This window comes from Podarcis muralis, chromosome 2 (genome assembly GCF_964188315.1).
Source record: "Podarcis muralis chromosome 2, rPodMur119.hap1.1, whole genome shotgun sequence".
Lineage (NCBI taxonomy): Eukaryota > Metazoa > Chordata > Lepidosauria > Squamata > Lacertidae > Podarcis > Podarcis muralis.
In genome coordinates, this window is record NC_135656.1 from 63183202 (window position 1) to 63195188 (window position 11987).

General features: G+C 47.2%; 1 protein-coding gene across 1 annotated transcript in view; it reads right to left on the reverse strand.

Annotated features, from left to right (window-relative positions):
• Positions 1 to 10867, reverse strand: part of FAT2 (FAT atypical cadherin 2) — a 107605-nt gene extending 96738 nt beyond the window's left edge. The window contains exon 1 of the mRNA XM_028718313.2: positions 10629 to 10867. The gene's annotated coding sequence lies outside the window, so the exon portion shown is untranslated. The remainder of the gene's footprint in view (positions 1 to 10628) is intronic.
• Positions 10868 to 11987: the final 1120 nt, after the last annotated feature.

Consider the following 11987-nt stretch of genomic DNA (forward strand, 5'->3'; position numbering starts at 1 on the left):
TGTCACTGCCTGTCCTGCTTCTTCCAGACTCTTCATACTGTTGAGTTTATATATGCAAAGAGGTGAAAAGGGATGAGGTAATGAACTCAGCTGTAATGCATAGGAATGCTTCCAAGGGGCTATTAAAGCCACAAAGAGATTGATGCCTACAGTAGGGATGGGGAACCTGTGCCCCCCCCCAATGGTGCTGGACTACAACTCCCATCATACCTGACCATTGTTACCATGGGATATCAAGTCCAGCAAAGAGGAAGGGGCAGAATCCTCAGCTCGGGCTGGGGCTAACCATGTACAAGCAAGGACAGAATTCCATGTGTTCAACAAATGTGTAACAAGGGGCACTTCAACAGGGGCAAGTTATCTTTCTTCTGCACAAAAAGCAAAAAATATTCCTTCCATCTGCATAATTAGTCACTGTCTAGCCAGTCACCTTGCTGGGACGTGGGTGGCGCTGTGGGTTAAACCACAGAGCCTAGGACTTGCCGATCAGAAGGTCAGCAGTTCGAATCCCCGTGACTGGGTGAGCTCCCGTTGCTCGGTCCCTGCTCCTGTCAACCTAGCAGTTCGAAAGCACCTCAAAGTGCAAGTAGATAAATAGGTACCACTCTGGCGGGAAGGTAAACGGCATTTCCATGCGCTGCTCTGGTTCGCCAGAAGTAGCTTAGTCATCCTGGCCACATGACATGGAAGCTGTACGCCAGCTCCCTCGGCCAATAAAATGAGATGAGCACTGCAACCCCAGAGTCGGTCACGACTGGACCTAATGGTCATGGGTCCCTTTACCTTTACCTTTTAGCCAGTCACCTTAAGAATGCCATCATTCTATTAAATGTAAAAGAAAGCTTGTAAGATAATACCAAGCCTCTGGGGTGGCAGTTTTGACTAGAATTCCCTAGGGTATTACCCTCTTATATGTTGCTGTAGAGTAGCCACTAAATATTCTGAATAGACATGTGTTCATCATTGCACTGATCCTCAACAAACCATGACCCACTAAGCCAACCATAACCAGCCATAGATGGGGGCCCACTAATTCTTCTTTTAAGAGACAAAAAACATGTCCTCCCTGCCTCCTGCCAACACTGGTCGATTTTCAATACTAGCTAAAAACTTTTTCAGTCAGGCTTTTAATGATGTGGGTTTTTGACACATTAGGCCACTGATTTTTGTAGTAAGGAGGAGTAGAGGTTATATGGATTAATGTTTCAGTTGACTTGAATGTATTTACAGTGGTACCTCGGGTTACATACGCTTCAGGTTACAGACTCCTCTAACCCAGAAATAGTGCTTCAGGTTAAGAACTTTGCTTCAGGATGAGAAAAGAAATCATGCTCCGGTGGCGCAGCAGCAGGAGGAGGCCCCATTAGCTAAAGTGGTGCTTCAGATTAAGAACAGTTTCAGGTTAAGTACGGACCTCTGGAACGAATTAAGTACCCGGTACTTAACCCAAGGTACCACTGTATTGGATTTGTTGTTCTGTTAGTTTGATTTTATATTACATGCACCCCACCCTGAGATCACTAGTTTGATGAAGCGCAGATTGAAAACTAATTAAATAAATAGTTCTATCTCTTATCGCTATTTATTTAGAGTGGAAGGCTTTGAAAGATCACAGCCAGGCCAGATACTGAGACTGTTTCCTTTGAAGAGGCATGCAGTATGGACCATGACTTCAGTCTAACAAGCGCACACTTTTAATTCTTCAGTATCTTCTATCTGTTCAGAGTCACTTTAGTAAAGTAGCTGGAATCCAGAGATAAAATCCCAGTAACACTTACTGAACAAACTGAACAAAAGAGTGTATAACTTGAAGAGAAAAAAACAGAGGGGATTTGTCTTTTAGGAGCTAAACATATAGAAGAAAACCTCCTTCAGAGCTACATAGCCAGTCAGGGCAAGTGTTACCTCACCAGAGATCATGCCATGTTCAGTGGTTGCTAAGCAGCATCCCCACCCCCACCCCCCCTTGGTTAGCTGATGTAATGCTAACAGAATTAACCCTTACATTACAAACTGAATGAATGATTATTACTGTTGCATTTCCAACACTAATTCCTGGACTGTTTACACTGAGAGAAAACTGAAACACACACACACACACACACACACACACACACACACACACGTCTCCTGCACTAGCAAAACTTGGGTTTACGATCCCACCCACCCAAGATTACTCTGATGACCTCTTAGCCTTTCTATTGAGAGCTGCAATACAATCCCAGTTGCTTTTATAACATATGGCAAATGTTTATTCAATACATAAATTGTTCAGACTGCAACAGGAATCCACCCCACACTCATGGGAAACTGTGTTCATGATTGCAGGGGTCAGCAAACTTTTTCAGCAGGGGGCCTCCCTCAGACCTTGTGGGGGGCCGGACTATATCTTTTTTTTGGGGGGGGGGTGTGAATGAATTCCTATGCCCCACAAATAACCCAGAGATGCATTTTAAATAAAAGGACACATTCTACTCATGTAAAAACATGCTCATTCCCGGACCATCTGCAGGCCGGATTTAGAAGGCGATTGGGCCCGATCTGGCCCCTGGGCCTTAGTTTGCCTACCCATGCTTCAGAGCAGTGTTTCCCAACCGGTGTTCCGCGGCACACAAGTGTGCCGCGAGGTGTTGCCGGGTGTGCCGCGAGGTGTTGCCTGGAGGGAGGCGGGCGAGTCCAAAAAAGGTTGGGAAACACTGCTCTAACACACGCCAGCCGGGGTCTGCCTCCGCGTTGCATCAGCTTCCTCGCTCTCGGCGCTCTGCTTGCCAGCCTGGTGGCCTCTGCCCCGCCCCGAGACTGGAAGGGAGGGGCGGGGCTTCCACTGCGGCTGCGTCTCTGGCTCTTTCGACTCATTCCTCCTCCGAGTGGGCTTGAAAGAGCGGCCGATGGATGAATCGGCCGGCGACCCTGAAGCCTTGTGCAAAGTAGAGGAGGCGGAGAAGCGACGGCAGGGAGCTTAGGCGCCGCATCCGGCTCATTGCGGGAAGTCAAGATGGCGGCGGGTAAGTGTGGGAAGCAGCTTTTTCCCTCCGCCGCCCCCCTCTCACCGGGAATAAAGGGGGCCCCGCTGGGGGGTGACGTTGTAGAACGCAGAGTTCTTATTTTGGGAAGGTTTGAGGGGTCGGACTAAGCGGGTTGGGGGCTGGTCTGGGCTTCCGCTCCCTCCCCTCCCCACGGAGTGTACCTGCGGTGCAAGGAGGCACTCTGAGCCACTGCTCTGGGAAAGGAAGGAGGGCGAGGCGGCCTGGCCAAGTGCAGGGGAGACCCATAGTGGGGAGCAGGGGGAGGAGGAGGCACCGAGGAATGGAGGCGGGGGAGACTCCCTCGCTTTGCAGAAACTGCAAAAAACGAGGCAGGAATTGGGTTTGTTTTTGTAGCTCAGGACGTGCTTCGCTTCTGGTGTGCCTAAGGCGGCCGCCCCAATTATCCCCTAGCCCGTCTTTCCAGGTGCTGCCCCCCCTCCACAAAGGGCCATAGAACTGTAGAGTTGGCAGGGGTCCCAAGGGTCATCTAGTCTTAAGTTTCTCTTTCAAAAAGGAAACGTGGGTTAAAGCGGCGACGCCGCCCCCCACTCACTTTCCTGCTCTGGCTTCCCTAACAGTTTTCCGAGTTGCGTCACTGGATCCAGCCCCCTTTTCCACAGGTGACACGGGGCTGGAGGGAGGGAAAGAGGGCTTTACGTCGCGCACAAAGGCAGCCTCCTAGAAGCGCTCTGGGCCGGCGCCGTTTCGTAGCCCTTTCTCTTCTTCCCCAACCCTTGTCGTTGGAGGAGTCCCTCAGTCCCTCGCTTTGCTGCCTCCTCCCCCACCCCACCCCCAAAGCTTGGAGGTTCCCCGGCAAGGGGGAGGGGAAAAAATTGAAACTTACACTTCCGTGCGTCCCTCCCGGCGTGACGCTGCGCGCTGACGTCACGGGGCTGTAATGGTGGTGTGCCTCGATATTTTTTTCATCAAACAAGTGTGCCTTTGCCCAAAAAAGGTTGGGAAACACTGCTTCAGAGTAATCAAATGAAACTTTGTTGCATAGCATGACAAAAGTCTGTAATTACAGTATATTGGGACAAGTTTGTTGTTGCAACAATTGCTTTCTCAAAATGTACCTGAAATGAAAACATTAGTAGGATATATTTGAAACAGTTGACAGCAACTGTCCCAATCTTGCTGTGAATCTCCACACCAACACCAATGACTGCCAGGAATGTGTGGCAAGACCGGTATGAGATTATGCAGCCTGACTGATCTCCACAGTAGGCAGCAGCATTCAAATGTTATAGCCCCAATGTCAAATCTCAGCATACAAAAATCGTCTTGGCTTCCCATTCTTATGGCAGTGACAAGTTAGTCTGGTTTATACCTAATGCTAAGCTATGATTTGCTTTGGCAAAGTGTGGCTTGTTGGAATGTCCATACCCAACACAGCAGTCTAGCCATGGTTTCTTTGGCCACACCACTCAAAATACTCACCAGCCTGATTTGTGGTTACAAGGTTAAAAGCTGGACAGCAAATACAGCATTGGAGAAACAAGCTGCAGCCTTTTTGCTAGTCTGTGGACTTGGTTTGCACATAACACTAAGCCAAACCATGCTTTAAAACTGAACATGCAAACATGCACAGCTCCCAGAGAAAAGATTGCAGGCACTTTGCTTCTCCCCAGTTATGTTGTTTTTGCACTGTGCTGAGCTAAACCATGGTTTGGCTTAGCATGTCTTCCAACCCTGGGCTTGTGGTCTTCAGACAAACCACAATTTGAAACCAAGGTTGTTCCTATGGGGCTGAGGCTGAAAGCCCAGTAGCTTGCCTCATACCACCAAGCCCAAATAGCCTTCCACCTGAGATCCATAGCAGGGATGGGAAACCTGAGATTCTCCATATGTTGTTGCTCCTATCATGCTTGACCATTAGCCATGCTGGCTTCAGAAGTTGGAGCCCAACAACATCTGCAAGGCCACAGCGTCCCCATCCCTACTCAATAACATTACTTCTGTTTAGCTTTTCAACAGTTTCCACCATCTTGCTTAAAAGTGTCCAACTGTCTTAGATCTTGATGTTTGGTCAACTCCTTCTTCCAAGTAACAGCTTCTCTGCTCCACTAAGCTTTCACTTCTACTCCACCTCTTAAGAAAAACTGCAAGAGAATTTGGGAGACCTGCCTGTTCAGCAAAACTGGGCTTCTTTCTAATAGCACACAGTGGCACCCGCTTTTCAAGAGATACCTGCCCCTTTTTAATTCTATTACGTCCGTGCATCAGTGAAGGCTAAAATGTGCTGACTGCCATGTGGAAATGTGAACATCCCATGTGCATGCACTCTCACACAAGCATGCATTTCAGGATGTACAGGCACGCAAACGAAAAGCCCTGTCTGTAGCCAGCCACTGGCAGCGACGATCCTGTGTGGTTTGCACTGGAGCCAACAGCCGCTTACAACAGAGCATAATGCAAAATGCATTTGTTGCCTGCAGCAGATGTTGGATTCCAGGTGTATGCAAACTTATTCCTTGTTTTCTCCCTCTGTTTACTTGGCCTACACATCCGAAATGCTTCTTCAGATATATCTTATCAGGACAAAACTATCATTCTGTGGAACATGTTTGGCACAATGAGAGATGCACCACCTTTTCTATGGAATAGCTCCAAGCACGCATAAGCCATTTTGCACTCACCGCGCGCAAGCGCATTACGGAGTTGACACGAACACTTTGTGATCCAGAGGATGGTACAATAAGTTCTGCAGGCTCAAGGAGAAACTGGGTGTGTGTTCTTGGACAACCCTCCCTCTCCCCACCAATGTATTTTTGTGTCGTGAACCACCCTGAGATCTGCGGATGGAGGGTGGTGTGCAAATTTAAGAAACAACTAAAAATAATAAGAACAATGCAACATTGCAAATCACCATTGCAAAGTGGAGGGAGCTTGAGGGTCTACGGTTCAACGTAAACAAAGGTAAGAAACCACCCTCAAATCCTTACAGATACGCTCAGACCATCAGCACACCTGAAGTCCCTACATCTTACACCAGGCAAAGGGAACCTTTTTGGATTTGGTGGCCACATTCGCTTCTGGTCATCCTCACAAGGGCCACAGACCAGTGGTGGCTGCGACCAGAGGCAAAAGCTGACAAAGCAACAAATGCACGTTTTACCTGTACAGTAAGTTAGTTTCTGCACACACTCATATACCCTCCTCTATCCTCCATCCTGACAAGCAAGGCGCATTATCAGAGCTCAAGGGTAGACTGCAGCCAAGCAAAACACGGGGGGATGGGGAGCAGAAGCCAAGGAGGGGGTGGCCTGGGGACAGTTCCAAGGGTCAGGCAGAGATGCCTGGAGGGCTGCATTTGGGCCCTAGGCCTAAGGTTCCCCTCCCCGTCTTACACAAACTAGAAGAATGTATACAGTGGTACCTCAGGTTAAGAACTTAATTCGTTCTGGAGGTCCGTTCTTAACTTGAAACTGTTCTTAACCTGAGGTACCACTTTAGCTAATGGGGCTTCCCGCTGCCGCCATGCAATTTCTGTTCTCATCCTGAAGCAAAGTTCTTAACCCAAGGTATTATAGCTGGGTTAGCGGAGACTGTAACCTGAAGCGTCTGTAACCCAAGGTATCACTGTACAAAGGCAAAATTAAATGAAAAGATGGTTCATGAAGCTCTTCCCAAACTACTCCTAATTCCAGCACACTTATCCAGTGCCCCTAAGTGAGAGTAGACCAATTATGGCACCCATTAAGCGTTGGCAAGGCTGCAGAAGCAAGCCAAATGACTTCAGCATGACTAAAGGGAAAGGGTGGCACTGGGTTGTTGGTTTTCTTTAGCAAAGTAAGAAAATAGCATGGCTCACAGTCTTGAGCTCTCTGGGGATGTATTGATTATCCGTAGCATTAGGATTTACCTCATACATCCGACTATTTTTGGGACAGAGTCCTCTCAGGACCACTTCCTAGATTACGTGGCAGCAGCACATATGTGCACAAGGGGGAGTAGAAATCAATCTGAGTTCTTCAGCACATGTGCTTGCCTGCACTGTACATGAATATGTCACATGCGGAATTCCCTTACCCACAGAAATGAATGCGCTTTGGTACACTTAACCAACTCTTTGTTAAATTCCAAGCTACATTTTATACATGTGCAAAGTGGCGCATACCACCTCTGTCACATCACACAGCCCTTTGCAACACAGAGAGCTGAGAGCAGGATAAAAACAGTACTAGACTATGCTTGATCAGAGTTTTGCAGCCAAGTTTCACAAGGGACTGAGCAGTGCGGTGCAGCAGTTAGAGAGTTAGGCTGAGACATAGGAAAAGTCCGTTTCAAATCCCTGCTTAGCTATGAGACTTACAGGAGAGCTTTGGGGCAAGTCTCTCATTCTGCCCAAATGATAACATGAGCTACCACAAGATTTGCTGTTCTGAACTCCTTGGGGATAGTGTGGATGAGATTGATAGTTATGCAATGTTTATCATACTCTTATGGAGCTGTGATGTACTAAAACAGGGGAGAAATGGATGTTACAAAATAAGCAATCCCCAACCTAAACCAACTGTTGTTATTCAGAATCTATGTATATATTTTTCTGCACATTGCATAAATTCATTATATTGTCACTTTCTTCCTCATATCAAGAATTTATGTATGTAATAATAGGAACATAGAAACGTGAAATTGCTTATACTGAGTCATACCATTGGCCCACCTAGCTCAAGACTGTCCGCATGGACTGGCAGCAGTTTCCCAGGGTTTCTGACTAGAATCTGTCCCACCTGGAGATGACTTGTGTGCATGTTTCGGATGGAGGCATTGCTGGGTAGAGAAAGCATTGGTCACACTACATCTAGCCCAATTGCAATGCATTTCAGGCTCAAGTGGAAATCGAGTCTAATTTATTGTATGAGCTTCAATTTGTCTGTGAATAGTGGAAAAACAAAGAAAAGTCTCACAACCTCATTGGCTGTCTCACTCACCTCCACCCAGTTAAACCAGAATGCTTTGGTCTAATCCAGTTTTCCTCCATTTAAATTAACAGGGTTACTAAACTGTCTCTAATCCAGATATTCTAGATAGGCTAGGCTGCACCTCCTCAGTACCACATTGTCCAAAAAGCAGATGCTATTGAGCAACTGATCTTTGTCCTTATGGCCTCTTGCTGTTCACCTAGTCGACTTTTAATTCCCCAAGGAGGCTAATTATCTGATAACTTCTGCTCCTATGTTACCTTTGCGTGTTACCTTTGTTCTGTCAATGCTGGTCTCCATCTCTCTCTCCCCTAATCTCTTTCATTCACTCTCTGTGGGTGCTGAGAGGAACAGCATCTACACCATGGCTGACTTCAGTTTACTTTAGAGATTGATATCTAGGGCAGTCAGCCATACGAAGGCAGACAAAGAATCGGGTTATCTGCTGACACATATGCACGTTCACTGACAACATGCACCCCCCTGCGAGAAAAGAGAGCAAACTGCAAGGACTTGGCATCGCTGAAACATCTGTTCAGCACTTCCACAACTAGAGATCTGTCAAGGAGAGCAGCACTGAGATTGAAGGAGGCAGGAAGGTGTTAGGGACTACCTTTAGCGTAATCTTCAGAGCAGAGAAAGACACGTGTGGCAGCAAAATCTCTTTTGGGCGCAATTGTTCTGACACAACTTCATTTTAAGTTGCAAGTTCCAATGAAACATTCCCAACAAAGGCACAATATTGATGAAAAGGTTAGCTAAGATAGCTGCCATATGCAAACATACAGAGGCCCATAAAACCCCACTTGCATACTATCTGCGTGATTCAATCACCACATCCACCTTTCCCCCATATAATCATTCAATTCGTAACTAGTCATAACAAATATCCCATTGTAAATTGTTGCAGAATTGGACATCAAAGAGAAATACTCATCTGGGCAGTTACTCCTAGGCTTCCTGTTCAAGCCAGAATCACATGGGCAAGCAAAAGTAAACGGTTTAAACATTCTCATTAATCTGGGTGATGGATCCAACCCTAAAACCATTTAGACCCTTGATTTTAGACCTTGGACCGCATGACTTTCAACAAGCCTTTTAAGTGGAGATCTTTCCCAGTCTGCATTTGTCCTGGAATTGCTTCTAATGCTTTAAAAGCATTTTTATTGTTTTATCGCATGTTGGATTCCACCCTGCGCACCTTTGGGAGGATGGGAAGGAATATAAATGTAATAATAAATACATATTTCTGGGTTAAACTGGAATCAACGAGAGGAACCAAGAGATAAAGTAAAATTTTGATTTGTAAACTAGTCTTGCTGATAATGATACATGGCACTATACATTCCAAGGGTTCAAAGCACATCACATTTATTATCTCGGTAATCCTTAGAAAGACCTTGAAAGGTAGGCCAGTCCTCTAATACCCATATAAAAGATGGGAGGCAGAGAAAATAAGCAGCTTGCCTGATCCTGTGGGATTTCATGGCCCACTCCTCATACTCTTGCCATCCAATTCAAAGCACATTTTCTTGGAGAGAAAGCTCCTTGACTACAAAGGTGCTTACTCCCAAATATGAATCAGATTATAGCCTTAACCACTGCATCACCCCAACAGCTCTCTCTTACATTTTCTCCTTTCCCTCTCTCATAGGAAATTGCCTTACATGAAGTTAGACCATTATTCCATCTAGCAGTTACTCTCGCCAGAGGTTCAGGCAGGGGTCTTTCCTAGTTTCCTACCTGGAGGCATCAAGGATTGAACCTTGGCTCTTTCTCATGAAACACATGTGCTCTGCCCCAGAACTATGGCCCTTCCCTCTCAGGCAGTGATGGCCAAACTCAGCCCTCCAGCTGTTTTGGGACTACGATTCCCATCATCCCTAACCATTGGTCCTGGTAGCTGGGGATGATAGAAGTTGTAGTCCACAATCCTGTTTTTTCTAATAAAATAATGCATCCCCTCTGCACAAAAAAAACAGGCTTGTTTCGAAATGACACAAAGAAGGACCTAGCTGCACTTTCAGCAAGCAATGTGCACACACTCAAATAACGAAAAAGGTGCTACTTGCCAGGCAAAACTAGGGAAATCCTCCGTCAAACAAGTGCTACTGTCTCGAGAGGGTTAATCCAACATGGGTTTTTAAAAATAAGAAAAAGAAATGTGTACATGTCTCCGCTATCAAAGTTGGTGCTATACAGCACATTTACCAAAAAGAGAGAGACCTAAATCAGATTTGTTCAAATAGAAGAAGAATATAAAGGAAATGCTTTAGGAAATTTGGAACACGTGCACAGGAAAGTTCACAACACCATCTTAAAAACCAACAACTTGTTGCCTGTTTTCTGGCTGGTTGAAATGAATAAACTGCAGCGAGAAAGGAGGAAAGGGGGAGTCAACGCCTGCCCCGACGAGTCTCCAAAGCTCGGAAGAGCAAAACTGAAACGTGCACCACCAGTTTGTACTGCTCCTCGGCTGCTCACACTCGAACAGAAAGTTTCGCCGCAATCATGCCCAGCTCCCAACCAAAAAAGCCTTGGCTCTGGGTTCAACGCGCCTCTTGCGCAAGGCAAGGTCCAGGATGTCCTCCGCAAAGGTGGGTGGTACCCCGTGCAATAATAGAAATAAATATGGTAACGCTCCCAAGCGGAGCTGCCCGCGACTCGCCTTTACCTGGTTGTTGCAGGAGGCGATGTCCTCCTGCAAGCGTTTATCGGCGCTCTCTTTGTCCAGCTGGGACCTCCTCTGTGAAGGCGCAGTGCGCGGCCGGCTGCGGAGGGCGCATGGCGAGCGCTGCTCCGGCTGCCGCTTGCAAGAAGTTGGGCTCAGCAGAAGTTCCAGGCAGAGCGGCGCGCCCGCAGCCAAGCAGCAGGAAAGACAGTTGCCAGGCAGGAGCTGGGGCGGCGGGCCGGCGCGCCTCTCTTCCGACCCCTCCTCCGGCGGCAGGGGGAGGAGGAACCGAGCGCGCCAAGCAGGTGGCCAGGCCTCCGCGCCCGCCCCGGTGTGCTCACATCCCAAAGGAAGGAAGGAGAGAGGAGAAGGAGGAGGTCTAGCAAAAGGAGGGGTGCGCGAGGGTGCAACGGAGGGAGCAGATATATTGCAACCTGGAGAAGTGTGTGTGTGTGTGTGTGTGTGTGTGAGAGAGAGAGAGAGAGAGAGAGATCCAGTGGGGACAGGGGACAGTCCTCAGATCCCCAGTTTTCCCGGCTGTTGTTGTTCTTAAGTTTCTAGCGTTTGCAGAGTTCGAGATACAGTATGAGGCAAAATGTACAGGTACAATTCTTGTTTTTCTCAGAAACTAGCCTGCTCTTCCCTTTCAGTTGTTATATCCCCCCACCAAGACGTCCCCAAATTCCTGCAGATGCACATGAAAGGGATACTTTCTTTCCACACTGTTTCCTAATCAAATGCCCCCCCCCCCCCGTATTTTGTCATACACGGGTCATACATAAAACGTTCGTTCAGTGTCACTGGTGGGATTCACCAGATTTAGTCTTATGAACCAGTCCATCTGATGCAAAGAGCACAGGATCTTATGCTACATGGCCATTTGGTCCTATTGTTTAAAATCTCTCCCTCTGTACATCCACATTTCATGGGAGAACATCCCTTGAGTTCTAGATGGGGTTGCACTGTCTCACAACCTCATTGGCTGTCTCACTCACCTCCACCCAGTTAAACCAGAATGCTTTGGTCTAATCCAGTTTTCCTCCATTTAAATTAACAGGGTTACTAAACTGTCTCTAATCCAGATATTCTAGATAGGCTAGGCTGCACCTCCTCAGTACCACATTGTCCAAAAAGCAGATGCTATTGAGCAACTGATCTTTGTCCTTATGGCCTCTTGCTGTTCACCTAGTCGACTTTTAATTCCCCAAGGAGGCTAATTATCTGATAACTTCTGCTCCTATGTTACCTTTGCGTGTTACCTTTGTTCTGTCAATGCTGGTCTCCATCTCTCTCTCCCCTAATCTCTTTCATTCACTCTCTGTGGGTGCTGAGAGGAACAGCATCTACACCATGGCTGACTTC